This window comes from Emys orbicularis, chromosome 1, assembly GCF_028017835.1.
Source record: "Emys orbicularis isolate rEmyOrb1 chromosome 1, rEmyOrb1.hap1, whole genome shotgun sequence".
Classification (NCBI taxonomy): Eukaryota; Metazoa; Chordata; order Testudines; family Emydidae; genus Emys; species Emys orbicularis.
Genome location: NC_088683.1, coordinates 144,991,000 through 145,007,863, shown reverse-complemented (window position 1 = coordinate 145,007,863; position 16,864 = coordinate 144,991,000). Strand labels below are relative to the sequence as shown.

General features: G+C 50.4%; 1 pseudogene; it reads right to left on the bottom strand.

Moving 5' to 3' along the window:
• Window positions 1-3,549: 3,549 nt before the first annotated feature.
• The window catches only part of LOC135886613 (alpha-2-macroglobulin-like), a 45,744-nt pseudogene continuing 32,429 nt past the window's right edge, over window positions 3,550-16,864 (bottom strand).

Below are 16,864 nucleotides of genomic sequence, written 5' to 3'. Positions count from 1 at the left end.
ATGTGTGCAAGGAAGGAATGAGAGAGACAAATTTCCCCCCAAATTTTTACTATCCTGGGGGACTAGGACAGTCCCCCTTTCACCCCCTAAGTGGCACCCCTGAGGACAGACACCTCCCCACCCGGGCAGAGCTGCTTAGCACTCGCAGAAATGGGGGAAGGCAGTGGCAGTGACTCTGCATGGGCCCCCCAAACTGCACCCATGGTGGACTCCCCTCCCCCTCTCCTGACACTGCAGTGGACCCCACCCACTCCAAGCCCCAGGCTCCCTCTGCCTGGAAGGACACTCACCTAGTGCTGCCTGCAGTTGGAACAGACTGGGAGCTGGAGACTGCCCAGGAGATTTAGGTAGGAGGCGGGGCGACCCAGGTGAGCAGCATCTCATTGCTGCTGATCAGGCAAGGCTTCTGCAGAGCAGAGGGAGTCCTGCACTCCCTGCTCACCTACCACTAACCCTGGCTGGAGCAGCTCCCTGAGGCTGCTGGAGGAGAGGCCCCACTCCCCACTGAGGGCTGAAGCAGGGCTGGGTCAGCCCCTGCTGCAACCAGCTCAGGGGCCACAAAACAGCTGATGGGGGGCAGGGCTGCATTCAGGGGAGCCTGCCAAACAGCTGATAAGCACAGTCGCCTACCAGCTGATCAGTGGGGGCAGGGCTGCCCCGGAACTGCTGATCCGTGGCCGGGGCCGCAGCACCACTATTGCCGGTGGGTGCTGAGCACCCACTAATTTTTTCCCATGGAGTCGGTACCTATGGCTGGCAGGATGCTTGGATTCCAGTTGTCATGTGTTGAAAAGCAATCACAGCTCAGGAAACCGCTGATATTTTAGTCTTCCCCACAAACCAGCTTCCTGGCTGTAGAAGTGAAAATGGAATCATGGGCAGAGGAAGGAAGAGAGAGAAAGGATGGTGGTTTCTAGTAAACACCTTCTCTAACCAAACAGCCAGCTTATTAGACACTACACCGCAGTACAGATAAAGCCATGTTAAGAGCAGGCAGGCTCTGATTGTGCTCACAAGAAGAGATGTCCTTCTTCCTATGTAATAACAACCTGCATTCTTCTTCAGGCTGGAGTTTGATGCTGTGGTTGAGAGTCCTGGACTAGTTATGGAGAATCTTTACTCCTTCTCGTGACACTTGCCGTTCCTTTTTTTGTGGATGCAAGGGCTGCAATTCCCACTTACAGGTTGGGTGCTGAAATTGTCCAGAAAGGACACTCAATTCTATGTCAGTCTCTGCCAACTCCACACCAGCTTACCACTACCCCATCTGTCACGCTGCCTGGAGTGGCTCACAACCATGCAGTGCCGTAACAAGGGCGAGGCGAGTGAGCAGGAGCGCCACCAGCTTTTCTGCCGCCCGAGGTGGCGGAAGGTCCCGCCCCGAAATGCCGCCCCCCACAGAGGCGGCGGAAGGTCCCGCCGCCGAAATACCACCGCGGTCACTGCCCCCCAAATTGTAGCGCCCTAGGTGTGACGAAGTGGGAATGTTCGTGATGTGTTATTTGAATGCTGAGTGGGGAGTATTGACCTGGGAAGGTTGCAGGGGAGTTTTGCTGGGGCTGCCTGCACTGGGGAAGGGAGGATACCTGAGCATGTAACATGAGAACCCAGGAGGGGGGTTGGAGGCCAGGTGACACCTGTGCCCGGGAAACTGGACAAAGGACACAAAGGCAGGGGGAGGAGCCGGGAAAAGGCCAGAAAGGAGGAGGCTGAAGGGAGTGTGGAGGTTTGGGAGCTGGCTGGAAGATGGAGAGTGGGGACCCGACAGGGCTGTGGCCTCCCTGGGGCCCCCAGATGGACCTAACTAAAGGGGGAGGGGGCTGTTGTCGGTACCGGCAAGACCTGTTTTGGACTGTGTTCCTGTCGTCTAAATAAACTTCTGTTCAACTGGCTGGCTGAGAGTCATGGTGAATCGCAGGAAGCCGGGGGTGCAGGGCCTGGTCTCCCTAATGGGTTGTGACGGCCCTGTGAGTGAGGCACTTGCCTCGGGCGCACAAAGCTGAGGGGCGCAGAAAGCGGCAGAGAAAAAAAAAAAAAGCTGCTGGCACAGAGATATTTAGGGTGATCTCCCGGCCGCCCCCCCGCGCCTCCCCCGAGTGTCCCCCAGCCTAGGGTTACCATACGTCCGGATTTCCCCGGACATGTCCGGCTTTTTGGTGCTCAAATCCCCGTCCGGGGGGAATTTCCAAAGAGCCGGACGTGTCCGGGGAAATAGGGAGGCATAAGCCAGGGTCCGCCCAGCACGATCCGCCGGGTCCGCAGCGCAGCCCAGCTGCCCCAGCTACAATGCTCAGGTGGGGCTCGGGCTTCCCTCGCGGGCGGGGACCCCTTTCCTGTGGCCCCGTTGCCCCGCGCAGCTCGGAACCCGGCGCCGCGGGAGCTGTTTCCTGCGGGGACAGACAGGCCGGGGAACGTGCTCGGCGGCAGGAAGGAAGCTGTGGCCGGGGCTGCAGGGACCTGCGCTGCCGAGCGTCTGAAGCCCTTGGCAGGCAGAGGCTGCCGGGGGAGCAGGGGAGCAGGGCAGGCGGGGGACGCAGAGGCTGCAGGGGCAGGGGAGTGCAGGGGCTGCAGGGCGAGGAGTAGCAGTGCAGGCAGGGGCATAGAGGCTGCAGGGGCAGGGCAGGCGGGGGCGTGCAGGGGCTGGGCAGGCGGGGGGCGCAGAGGCTGCAGGGGTAGGGGGGTGCAGGGGCTGCAGGGCGAGTGGGGAGCAGGGGTCTCAGAGGCTGCAGGGGCGGGGGGGGTGCAGGGCGAGTGGGGAGCAGGGGTCACAGAGGCTGCAGGGGTGGGGGATGCAGGGGCAGGGCAGGCGGGGGGCGCAGAGGCTGCAGGGGCAGGGTGGTTCAGGGGCTGCAGGGCGAGTGGGGAGCACGGGTCACAGAGGCTGCAGGGTTGGGGGGGTGCAGGGGCAGGGCAGGCGGGGGGCACAGAGGCTGCAGGGCGAGTGGGGAGCAGGGAAGCACTTAGCAACCCCCAACCAAGATCAGAGCGGGAGGGAGGAGGGGGAATGCAGGGTGCTCAGAGGAGGGGGCAGAGTTGGGGCAGGGGCTTTGGGGAAGGGGCGGGGCTGGGGTGGAGTTGGGGCGGGCCGGGGGTGGGGAAGGGGCGGAGTTGGGGCAGGGCCAGGCCCCCGTGGAGTGTCCTCTTTTTTCAGTGTTGAAATATGGTAACCCTAGTATCAGGCCCCGGCTCACAGCTGAGTATTTCTGTTTCCATCCTGTAGCGGGCAGAGAGACTCTACAGTCCCACAGTTCATGTTTACAAGTAAGGAACATCCCGCACTAGTCGCTAGCTGGAAAAGGTGAGGGCTATTGAACACAATGGTGCTTAGCAGATCTTTTCCCACAGACCCTTTCCCCCTGGCTGGCTGTGCAGGGCAGAGCCCTAGCTGGATGGGACATACCTTGGCCTGAGAAGTCTTGGGTGAAGCTGTGATCTGGGGCTGAACAGGGATAAGGTGGTTGGGAACAGAGAGGCCAGGAGCCATTGGTCAGGTTGGTGAATTCATTTATTTATAATGTTTGTTTCCCTCTTCTTGCTGCTGTTTTCTCTGTCGCTCCATCCATCCACCTCAGCCTGCGCAGGGGCTAAGCAGGTGGGACGTGGGAGGCTGGGAACACGACTCCATCCCTCACACATTGCTCTGCTCGGCTCCCACTGTGAGGGGAAAAGGAGCGGGAGAAGAAAATTGCCACGCCTCCCCTAGGCCTTGATACAGAGCCAAAAACACGCATCCAGGGCTGGGCACGGCTGCTCCACCGCAGGGAGCATAGCACTGCCAGGGCCCTGGACAGGAGATTCTATGGCCCTGACCTCTCCCTACCAGGGACAGGGCCTTGCCTCATCTGCGTCCACACGGAGTGTCTCAGAGCACTGGGGAGGTGAAGCACAGGATCCAGCGCAGGCTGTGTCAGCCTAGGGTCCAGCTGGAACCATCCCTGCTGTGTCTGACACTACAGAGCGGCTGGGATTCACCTGGGGCCACAAGATGCTCGGTGCCATAGACATGCTGAGGCTCAGCTTGGACATTTGCTTTGGGAGCGAGGTGCTGATCTGAGGAGCATGTTCTTCTCCCCACCACTTTGTTCCTATGGTACCCAGCGCAGACTGGAGTGAATCCATTTACACAAGAGCCATCAGTGCCCAGGGGAGGGAAGGGAGCTCCCTGCACGGGGACTGAGCAGCTGCCTGTGGATCAGCACCAGGGGGAATGGAGCCCAGAGAAGCCCCTGGATGCTGAGATCCTTCCCTGGGCCTCTCAGACCTGCAGAACAAGGGCTGGGAAAAGGAGGCTTCTGCTGAGTCCTGCTGTTGGGAGACCCTCCCCTCCTCTGTCTGTCTGGCTCTCCTGTGCTTTGGTTCTTTCATTCACTCTCTGATCCTCCCTGTCACGGATATTTTGGCTCCTCTGATCCTACCCAGAAGCAGGAAGTTCAGACCCAGCTGCTGGGGAAAGGGGGGTGCAAGGAATCTGAGCTTATAGGACAGGCTGAGCGGCCTCAGGTTCTTATTTGATCTGAGCCGGGACAGCCCATCTCTGAAAACGTCACAGAAACAAGTGACCCAGTGAGATGGCAGGGACTTGCTGGCTCTGATTGGGCTGGAGCCTTCGCCCCGCCCCAGGAAGAGCCTCTCAAACCACTGCAATGACACAGTTTCAATACGGCTCACGAGGCAGAGGCTGCAGCAGGGAGATGTGTAAAGTGAGGGATGAAAGGAGCATCTATCCCCCGGAATAAGCAAAGACGCCATCAGTGCAGGCAACAAACCCCTGTGCAGGGGAAAAAGCCACCAGCTCCGACTGCACCGGGGATGCACGCCTGGAGCTGAGCTCTCGCAGTGGGGAGTAGATCCGGGGGTGCGGTGAGTAGGACGAGGGGAGGAAATGGCTCTTCATACGCTACCTTTGCTGCAGGGGGCGCTGTACTCAGCGATGGCAAATTCATCTGGAAGACACGAGGGAAGGGAAATGTGATCAGGGCTGTGTGAGACCCAAGCAGGACTCCTCACACTTCCACCAGGCCCTGCGGCAGAGAGCTGGCCCCGCACCAGAAATCTCAGGCAGGAGGGGAGGGAGCCCTGTCTCCAGGGGCACTGGGGGAACCTCAGCTGGGCTCCATGGGAGGAAGGCAAAGGTTATCCCAAGGCTACAGCACAACAGGCATCTCCAGCAGGTCTGTGCCAGGTGCCCTTTGTCCGTTTGCACCTCGTCTGACACACGACCGCCGGGGTTGCCGTTGGGCTCTGGTTTTGTCACCCGATGTCCTAGCTGGGGAGGTGGAGGAGCGAATGTGCCTCCCCCAGGTCACACCCAGAGCTGGGATCTCAGGGCAGGATCTGAACCCAGGACACTCCCAGATCCTTTTGGCTCTGACCCACCTGGGTTGGCACCTTCCCTCTACAGTGCGGGAGGGGTCTGGGGCTCGTGGTGTGAGCATGAGGCCAGTGGAATATGATCCCTCGCCCATAATCCCGGTGTGGCCCACACTCTCATCTGGGAGAGGGGTGACGCTGCTGAGATGGGCCTGTTGTGTCCAGAGATGAGAGGGGGACGCTGTCTGCGTGGGGCAAACCGGTGTCAGGATGGTGGCGGCAGGGCCGTTTGGGTTGGAAGCAGGAGGAGAAGGGAATGGGGTTTGCCCTTGAAACTGCATGGGCAGTCGCTGAGCAGGCAGTGCTGGCGTGAGGTTCCCAGCTCAGCCCCAGGCCTGTCCCCACCCTCAGGAGGCAGCACGGGAGTGGGGAGGTGGATCATCGAGAGAACGAGGCCAAACACAATCCCGAGCCCAGCGGGTTCCCCTGTGGCTCTGACTGTGGCCTCTTCCTTCCCTGTGACAGGCCCATGGGGGCTAACGTCCCCCCAGCACTGCCCCCACACGCACCCGTCTCGTAGTAATCATAGACTTTCACCAGTGCCGGCTTCAGGCTCTGTACGGGGAAGTCCTGCTCCACCGCGAAGGAGAAGCTCTGAGTCACGTTGCTCACCTGGGGTGTGTGTGGGGGAAACAGACGAGACTCAGGAGGCAACTCTGAGCCACTTCACCCTCTCCTTCCCCATCTCCCCACCCCTCATTCTGCAGGTCCAGCATCTGCCCCCCTTGGCTGCAGGACCTGGCAGGGATTCAGGCCCTGAGGGAGAAGCCCTGCCGCCCCGATCCTCATCCCCCAGGTACAAGCCGCTCTTCCTGGTACCCATAGGCTGGGGGGAGAACAGGAAGGCCCCAGCTCTATATGTTGGGGGGGAACAGGAAGAGCTGCACGGAAATGCTGGGGAGCAGCAGCAGCTGTGCAGGAATACATGGGTTTGTTTTCCCCGGCCCCGCCTGAGAGATCCCCGCTCAGTGCCTCTATCAAAGGTATGTCAGGGGGTGACTCTCCCTGGCCCATCCCGGCCCCCTGTGAGCGCTCACCTGCTCCATGTAGAGCAGCACGTGGTTGGTGCTCAGTTCTGTGCGGTAAATGTGGTGATGTCCTTCCAGCTGCCAGCGGTAAAGAGAGAGAAGCAGGATGTAACTGAGCTCCCTTCGAACCACCCCAGAGCCCTAAGCAATGGGATGCTGAAGCAATCTCAGAACTGTTAGCAATTATCTTTGAGATCTCTTGGAGGACGGGTGATTTCCCAGGGGATTGGAGGCAGGCAAACAGAGTATCTATCTTTAAAAATGGGAACAAAGAGGACCCAGGAATTCATAGACCAGTCAGCCTAACATTCATACCCAGAAAGATACCAGAAGAAATTATTAAACAGTCAACTTGTAACAGGATTACAAGATAAAGCCAGCATGGATTTGTATGTCAAGAACAAATTGTGCCAAACCAACCTCAGTTTCTTCTCTGAGAGGGTTATGGGACCAGTGGATAGTGGGGGCGGGGAGGGAGAGGAAAGCAGTAGTCATCATATATCTTGATTTTAATAAGGCTTCTGACACAGTCCCACATGACATTCTCATAAGAAAATCAGGGAAATGTGGTCTAAATTAAATTATTATAAGATGGATGTACAAGTGGTTGAAAGACTGTACTCAAAGGGCCGTCATCCATGGTTTGCTATTAAACTGCTAGGGTGTATCTAGTGGGGTCCTACAGTGGTCAGTCCTGGGTCTGGTACTATTCAACATGATCATTAATCACTTGGATAATAGAGTGGAGAGCATGCTTCTAAAATCTGTGGATGACACCAGCTGGGCGGGGCTGTAAGCATTTTGGACAGGATTAGAATTTAAAACGACCGTGCCAAATTAGAGAATTGGTCCGAAACCAACAAGATGAAATTCAATAAAGACAAATACAAAATACTACACTTGGGAAGGAAAAATTAAATGCACAACTACAAAATGAGGCATAACTGGCTAGGGGGTAGTACTGCTGAAAAGGATCTGTGGGTTATAGAGGATCACAAATTTAATATAAGTCAGCAATGTGATGCAGTTGTGAAAAAGGCTAATATCATTCTGGGGTATATTAACAGGACTGTCATATGTAAGACATGGTATGTAATTATACCACTCTACTTGGCATTGGTGAGGCCTCAGCTGGAGTACTGTGTCCACTTGTGGGCACCACACTTTAGCAAAGATGTGGATAAATTGGAGAGAGTCCAGAGAACAGCAAGAAAAATGATTAAAAATGTAGAAGATCTGACCTATGTGGAAAGGTTAAAAACTCTGGGCATGTTTAGTCTTGAGAGAAGAAAGCTGAGGGGGAACCTGATAACATATTTGAATATTCTTAAGGTTTGTTATAAAGAGGATGGTGATCAATTGTTCTCCATGTCCACGGAAGGTAAGACAAGAAGTAATGGGCTTAATTTGCAGCAAGGGAGAGTTAGACAATTTTTCCTAAATCCAACCTAACTGTAATGGTAATTAAGCACTGGCACAGGCTTCTAAGGGAGGCTGTGATTTCCCGTCCCTGGACATTTTTAAGGACAGGTTAGACAGACACCTATCAGGGATAAGCTAGGTTTACGTGGTCCTGCTTCCTCACAGGCGGCTGAACTTGATGACCTTTTCTGGTCCCTCCCATTCCTACAGTAGAGTCCTGTGTGGGACTATTTTTTAATCCCGCTCCCGCTATTATGGCAACGGGTCCTGCGGGATCCCAATCCCATTGCAGAGCTCTACACTAGTCCCACACAGGGCTCTATCCTATAGCTCTGTGATTCTTTGCTGGTGCCTTAGACACTGACTCTGTGGGTGCTCTGGGGCTGGAGAACCCATGGAAAAAAATAGTGGGTGCTCAGCACCCAATGGTGGCCCACTGATCAGCTCCTCCCCTCCCCCGCCCCAGTGCCTCCCACCCACCGGTAGTCAGCTGTTCAGTGGTGTGCAGGAGGCTCTGGGGGGGGGAGGGAGAGAAGCAGGGGCAGGAAGAGGCAGAACGAGGGCAGGGCGGGCTCGGGGGGGGGGGGTGGAAAGAAGGCAGGGCGGGGGCAGTCCTTGGGGGAAGGTGGCAAGTGTGGGCAGGGCCTGGGACACAGCAGGGGTCAAGCACCCTCAGGGAAACCAGAAAGTCGGTGCCTCTGGCTGCTGCTTTAAAGGAAGAGGCAAAATCTGTACTGTGGCCCCATGGGCAGTGCATAATGCAGGCTGGGAGAGGCTAAGCATCCCCAAACCACCGCTAATGCGCCCAGCCGTGGCCTCGGGGCTGGGCTGCAGCAGGCTCCGAGCTCCTCCAGAGCTGGAGATTGGGGCTGCTTGGCCAGGCCAGTTGGGGTTCCTCTGATTGTGGTGGGGGACTCAGGGCTCCTCTGGCCCCAGTGGGTGAGAGTGTGGGGGCATGGGGGTGGGGCCTCAGGCAGAAGGAGCAGGGCAGGGGTGGGGCCTTGGGTGGAAGGGGCAGAGCGGGGGCTAGCCTTCTCGAACGGGGGTTTCGTGTGCCGCCTATGTATGGCCCCACCCAGCTGGTGGAATGATATGTGAAGTATCACGGTTTGAGACCTGTGGGGCTGGGCCACAATCAAGTGCAGCATCAGCTCATTGTCTGACCCATCTCCTGAGGGGAGGGCTGTGGCTGTGGGCAGGGCTGGGCTCTGGGCACTGCCTCCCCTGTGCTGCTCACAGGCTTCATTAGTCTGATGGCATCACACCTCAGGGCCCCTCAAGGGATACCTCCCAGCGTCTGAGTCTCCCTGAGGAGATGCAGGGCCCAGGGTGGGCTCAGGAGTTGCAGTGTGTGTGTGGGGGCGGGTGTTAGAGCTGGGGGAGAAGAGAGGGATGCAGGGAGGTGGGGGCTCCTCATTCTCTCTCCCAAGCACCCCGCGAGCCCAGCCTGATTTCCCCTTACAGGAGCACTGCCCCCTCCAGGGGAGACTGTGAGGTGCCTCCAGCCAGGCCTGCTCCCCCTGTGTGTAACAGTTTATCAGGGAGTCACTGAGTGGGAGCTCAGGGGGATGGGATGGGACGGGGAAAGAGTGGGGAATCAGGGGAGGGTCAGAAAGAAGATATGAGGTCAGAGAGACGGGAGACAAGGGGGGGTCTGACGCTGGACAAGGGACTAGGGAGGTGCCAGGTTGCACTGGTAAAATGAGGGGTTGGGGTTTGGAGCTGACCGGGGCCAGAGTGGGGTTGGAGTCAAGGGGCCCTAGATGCCCACTGGGTGAGGTTGGGGTTGTGGGGAACTGGACTCCACTGGGTTGTGGGGCAGATACCCCTGGGGGGCTGCAACCCATACACAGAGCAGGCCATTACCATCCTCACTGATGACTTCATAGGTACGAATCCTGACAGCATCTTAACGTCAACGATGACCATGTTGGAGACGGGGCGTTTCCCTGTGTAGCTGGGAGACCAAGTGGGAAACGAAACAAGGTTTAATACATCTCAGCACAGAGCTGATGCACCTCCCACCCTGCCTGGCTCCTGCTAGTCCAGTGCTGGTCCCTGGCTCCCTGCTCTGCCACTACCTGTCATTCCTGCCCCGCGGCCCAGCCCCGCTGCTATCCCAGTCCTGGGCTCCCCACACAGCTCTGCCAGTGCCCCTCAGTCCTGCCCTTGGAGCAGTGGAAGTTTGTTGAAAGTCCCTGAAGCAAGACAGCATCCTTTCCAATAAGGGGTTCAGTTAAATTACTCCCATCGTTGGTGGCAGGAGGAGGAGGGAACAATTTAAATCAGGATTTAAATCACTTGTTTTTTTTAAATTATTGATTTAAAATAGGGTTGAGGGTTTGTAAAACCAATGTAAGTATTGGTGCTACTGCTACTTTAGATTTGCAGTTTGTGATGAACTAAGTTATAAAGACTCGTGTTTCTAAATGCCACTACGGCTAGGGGGATCCTATTTGAATTTGACTGAACTTCTAGACAGAAAAACAAAATACTGGAAGTGAAGGCGCTCTTTCTGCAAACTGTTTAGCAGGTACTGTAGGGGATATATAGAACAGGTCTGGTATGAATGATTAATAACTAGTGATTCCTTCCAGCCCTCAAAAATGAGAAAAGCTATCCACCTCTGTTTATCCCAAAATAGGATGCACTTAGGAATAAAATGGTTCACATCAGGTGAGACCCCCCCTTTGTCTATGGACCCACAGTTCAGCCAAGGTCAGGAGTTGCTCTCCCCAAGAAGAGAAACTAAAATGGCTAATGAGAGTATTGTTAATCACCTAGAAAAGAATCTCTCATTCTTTGCATATGGACAAAACCTCTTTCTCCCTCCTAATCTAGCTAAAAAGAACTCCAAGTTATCAAGAAAGGGTCATTCCCTGCTTTCCTATGCAAAGTGGCCCAAGAGATGGGTGGGGAAGCTGTAAGTTAAACAAACCAGAAGTGTGGCTGTAAGATTGAAGGTCAAATTGGGTGAACTGCCCGTTTCCCCAAGAAATCAAAACGATTATCTTTCCACCCCAAATTAGAAGCTGAACATTGTTCTTGCTAGTAAATATTAACCTTTCATGATTTTTGTATGTTAAACTCTCGTAATAGTTTTATATACTAACCAAAAGCCTTTTCATTTCTTGTATCTATATAGTTATTGCCATATACATATTGAAACTAACCCAACGGTGAAGGGAAGATGATGGAAGGAATGCAATCATTTACTCTGGTTTTTACCCCAACTTCACTAATATAGCTCAGACAGCAAGGGAAGGGAACCCCTCAAAACTACTGAAAGGTATCTACAGAAGTATGTTATCATAAACAAGACTGTGTAATTAATAAGGGATGCTTATGATCCAAGACAGGGTAGGCCCACTGCTTAGTGAAGAGGGAGATACAGCTTGCTCAGGAAGGATAGACAGGGGAAAAAGGGAGGAGGTGTTGCCTTATATATTAAAAATGTACACACTTGGACTGAGGTAGAGATGGACATAGGAGATGGAAGTGTTGAGAGTCTCTGGGTTAGGCTAAAAGGGGTAAAAAACAAGGGTGATGTCATGCTAGGAGTCTACTACAGGCCACCTAACCAGGTGGAAGAGGTGGATGAGGCTTTTTTTAAACAACTAACAAAATCATCCAAAGCCCAAGATTTGGTGGTGATGGGGGACTTCAACTATCCAGATATATGTTGGGAAAATAACACAGCAGGGCACAGACTATCCAACAAATTCTTGGACTGCATTGCAGACAACTTTTTATTTCAGAAGGTTGAAAAAGCTACTAGGGGGGAAGCTGTTCTAGACTTGATTTTAACAAATAGGGAGGAACTCGTTGAGAATTTGAAAGTAGAAGGCAGTTTGGGTGAAAGTGATCATGAAATCATAGAGTTTGCAATTCTAAGGAAGGGTAGAAGGGAGAACAGCAAAATAGAGACAATGGATTTCAGGAAGGCGGATTTTGGTAAGCTCAGAGAGCTGATAGGTAAGGTCCCATGAGAATTAAGACTGAGGGGAAAAACAACTGAGGAGAGTTGGCAGTTTTTCAAAGGGACACTATTAAGGGCCCAAAAGCAAGCTATTCCGCTGGTTAGGAAAGATAGAAAATGTGGCAAAAGACCACCTTGGCTTAACCACGAGATCTTGCATGATCTAAAAAATAAAAAGGAGTCATATAAAAAATGGAAACTAGGACAGATAACAAAGGATGAATATAGGCAAACAACACAGGAATGCAGGGGCAAGATTAGAAAGGCAAAGGCACAAAATGAGCTCAAACTAGCTACAGGAATAAAGGGAAACAAGAAGACTTTTTATCAATACATTAGAAGCAAGAGGAAGACCAAAGACAGGGTAGGCCCACTGCTTAGTGAAGAGGGAGAAACAGTAACAGGAAACTTGGAAATGGCAGAGATGCTTAATGACTTCTTTGTTTCTGTCTTCACCGAGAAGTCTGAAGGAATGCCTAACATAGTGAATGCTAATGGGAAGGGGGTAGGTTTAGCAGATAAAATAAAAAAAGAACAAGTTAAAAATCACTTAGAAAAGTTAGATGCCTGCAAGTCACCAGGGCCTGATGAAATGCATCCTAGAATACTCAAGGAGCTAATAGAGGAGGTATCTGAGCCTCTAGCTATTATCTTTGGAAAATCATGGGAGACGGGAGAGATTCCAGAAGACTGGAAAAGGGCAAATATAGTGCCCATCTATAAAAAGGGAAATAAAAACAACCCAGGAAACTACAGACCAGTTAGTTTAACTTCTGTGCCAGGGAAGATAATGGAGCAAGTAATTAAGGAAATCATCTGCAAACACTTGGAAGGTGGTAAGGTGATAGGGAACAGCCAGCATGGATTTGTAAAGAACAAATCATGTCAAACCAATCTGATAGCTTTCTTTGATAGGATAACGAGTCTTGTGGATAAGGGAGAAGCTGTGGATGTGGTATACCTAGACTTTAGTAAGGCATTTGATACGGTCTCGCATGATATTCTTATCGATAAACTAGGCAAATACAATTTAGATGGGGCTACTATAAGGTGGGTGCATAACTGGCTGGATAACCGTACCCAGAGAGTTGTTATTAATGGTTCCCAATCCTGCTGGAAAGGCATAACGAGTGGGGTTCCGCAGGGGTCTGTTTTGGGACCGGCTCTGTTCAATATCTTCATTAACGACTTAGATATTGGCATAGAAAGTACGCTTATTAAGTTTGCGGATGATACCAAACTGGGAGGGATTGCAACTGCTTTGGAGGACAGGGTCATAATTCAAAATGACCTGGACAAATTGGAGAAATGGTCTGAGTTAAACAGGATGAAGTTTAACAAAGACAAATGCAAAGTGCTCCACTTAGGAAGAAAAAATCAGTTTCACACATACAGAATGGGAAGAGACTGTCTAGGAAGGAGTACGGCAGAAAGGGATCTAGGGGTTATAGTGGACCACAAGCTAAATATGAGTCAACAGTGTGATGCTGTTGCAAAAAAAGCAAACATGATTCTGGGATGTATTAACAGGTGTGTTGTGAGCAAGACACGAGAAGTCATTCTTCCGCTCTACTCTGCTCTGGTTAGGCCTCAGCTGGAGTATTGTGTCCAGTTCTGGGCACCGCATTTCAAGAAAGATGTGGAGAAATTGGAAAGGGTCCAGAGAAGAGCAACAAGAATGATTAAAGGTCTTGAGAACATGACCTATGAAGGAAGGCTGAAAGAATTGAGTTTGTTTAGTTTGGAAAAGAGAAGACTGAGAGGGGACATGATAGCAGTTTTCAGGTATCTAAAAGGGTGTCATAAGGAGGAGGGAGAAAACTTGTTCACCTTAGCCTCTAAGGATAGAACAAGAAGCAATGGGCTTAAACTGCAGCAAGGGAGGTCTAGGTTGGACATTAGGAAAAAGTTCCTAACTGTCAGGGTGGTTAAACACTGGAATAAATTGCCTAGGGAGGTTGTGGAATCTCCATCTCTGGAGATATTTAAGAGTAGGTTAGATAAATGTCTATCAGGGATGGTCTAGACAGTATTTGGTCCTGCCATGCGGGCAGGGGACTGGACTCGATGACCTCTCGAGGTCCCTTCCAGTCCTAGAATCTATGAATCTATGAATCTATGTTCTGTGATTGATAAGAAGTATTTGTTATTACAGATGGGTTCTCTAATGGATGGAATAATGACCCATTGAAACACATTTTTAACTCATTAAGAACTTTCAGTTGTTACAGCTGTTAGTAATAATGACTGGATTAGACATTCCTTTTCACTCATCAGTCAGGTAAATGGAGTTCCATAAAGAAAATTCCATCAGCAACTAGAAAAACAGAACATATGGTAAAAATAATCATGGGAAAGTACTTTTTCCTCCAAAAAGAAGTTTCTTTATCTCACACTGTATAAAAGGAAAGAGGGTTGGAAAGTTAGTTTGGGAATGAACACTCTCAGCATTCCACCAGGTACAGAAGAAGGGAATATATGTGAAAGAAAACAGTCGATTATAGTAAAAATCTTAAATGAAACAAACTGTACCATAGAATCCCTGTGGATATAAATTCCATGTTTGAATAATAAGAGTACAGCAGTAGGAATATGCTACTGACCACCTGACTTGAATAGTGACGGTGAGTCACAAGAGTGAAATGCCTGCAATTTTTTAAAAACACCATAATAGAGGCTCAAATTATATGTATATCCCAAATTAAAAAAAGGAAGAGGACCAAAAAAGGGCCACTGTGGCTAAACAACAGAGTGAAAGAGGTTGTTAGAGAATAAAAGGACATCTTTTAAAAACTGGAAGTCAAATCCGACAGAGGAAAATAGAAAAGAACATAAACTATGGCAAATCAAGTGTAAAAGTAAAATTAGGCAGGCCAAAAAAGAATTTGAAGAGCAACTAGCAAAAGGCTTAAAAACTAACAGCAATTTTTTTTAAGTACATCAGAAGCAGGAAGCCTGACAAACATCAGTGGGGTCACTGGACAATCAAGGTAAAGGAGCACTCAAGGAAGAAAAGGACGTTGTGGAGAAGCTAAATGAATTCTTTGCATTGGTCTTAACTGCAGAGGATGTGAGGGAGATTCTTATACTTGAGCCATTCTTGTTGGGTGACAAATCTGAGGAACTGTCCCAGTCTGAGATGTTAATGGAGGAGGTTTTGGAATAAATAGATAGATTAAGCAGTAAATAGTCATCAGGACCAGATGGTATTCACTCAAGAGTTCGGAAGGAACTCAAATAGGAAATTGCAGAACTACTAACTGTGGTACGTAACCTATTGCTTAAATCAGCCTCTGTACCAGATGATTAGCGGATAGCTAAAGTAATTTGCCAATTTTTAAAAAAGGCTCCATTGGTGATCCTGGCAATTACAGGCCGGTAAGATTAATTTCAGTATCGGGTAAATTGGTTGAAACTATAGTAAAGAACAGACTTATCAGAAATAGATGAACACAGTTTGTTGGGGAAGAGTCAACATGGCTATTGTAAAGGGAAATCATGCCTCACCAATCCATTAGAATTCTTTGAGGAGGGTCAACAAGCATGTGGACAAGGGTGATTCCGATCTTGGGAGACAGGCCAGTCCTCGCTTACAGACAGCCCCCCAACCTGAAGCAAATACTCACCAGCAACCATACACCACACAACAAAAACACTAACCCAGGAACCTATCCTTGCCACAAAGCCCGTTGCCAACTCTGTCCACATATCTATTCAGGGAACACCATCATAGGACCTAATCACATCAGCCACACCATCAGGGGCTCGTTCACCTGCACATCTACCAATGTGATATATGCCATCATGTGCCAGTAATGCCTCTCTGCCATGTACATTGGCTAAACCACAGTCTCTACGCAAAAGAATAAATGGACACAAATCAGACATCAAGAATTATAACATTCAAAAACGAGTCAGAGAACACTTCAATCTCCCTGGTCACTCTATTACAGACCTAAAAGTCGCAATTATTCAACAAAAAAACTTCAAAAACAGACTCCAACGAGAAACTGCAGAACTGGAATTAATTTGCAAAATGGACACCATTAAATTAGGCTTGAATAAAGACTGGGAGTGGATGAGTCATTACACAAAATAAACTATTTCCCCATGCTAATTTCCCTCCGCTGGGCTCGGGTAAACAGTGAGGTGGCAAGCTTTTCAGATAATACAAAATTATTCAGGATAGTTAAGTCCAAAGCTGACTGCGAAGAGTTACAAAGGGATCTCACAAAACTGGGTGACTGGGCAAAAAAATGGCAGATGGAAATTCAATGTTGATAAATGCAAAGTAATGCACATTGGAAGACATAATTCCAACTAACATATAAAATGATGGAGTCTAAATTAGCAGTTACCACTCAAGAAAAAGATCTTGGAGCACTGAAAAAAAATCTGCTCAGTGTGTAGCAGCCTTCAGAAAAGCTAACAGAATGTTAGGAACCAGAATGTTAGGACTGGGATAGATATTAAGACAGAAAACATAATGCCACTGTATAAATCCATTTTATGCCACATCTTAAATACTGCATGCAGTTCTGGTTGCCCAATCTCAAAAAAGATATATTAGAAAAAATACAGAGAAAGGCCACAAAAATGATTAAGAGTATGGAACAGCTTCCATATGAAAAAAGATTAGAAAGACTGGAAGTGTTCAGCTTAGAAAAGAGATGACTAATGGGGGGGATATGACTGAGGTCTATAAAATCATGAATGGTGTGGAGAAAGTGAATAAGGAAGTGTTATTTAGCCCTTCACATAACAAAAGAACCAGGAGTTACTCAATGAATTTAATGGGCAGCAAACTTAAAACAAACAAAAGGAAGTACTTCTTCAAACAGTGCACAGTCAACATGTGAAACTCGTTGCCCGGTGATGTTGTGAAGACCAAAAATATAACAGGGTTCAAAAAAGAATTAGATAAATTCATGGAGGATAGGTCCATCAGTGGCTATTAGCCAAGATGGTCAAGGACGCAACCTCATGCTCTTGGGTGTTCCTAAATCTGACTGCCAGAAGTTGGGCCTGGACGAAAGGGGATGGATCACTCAATAATTGCCCTGTT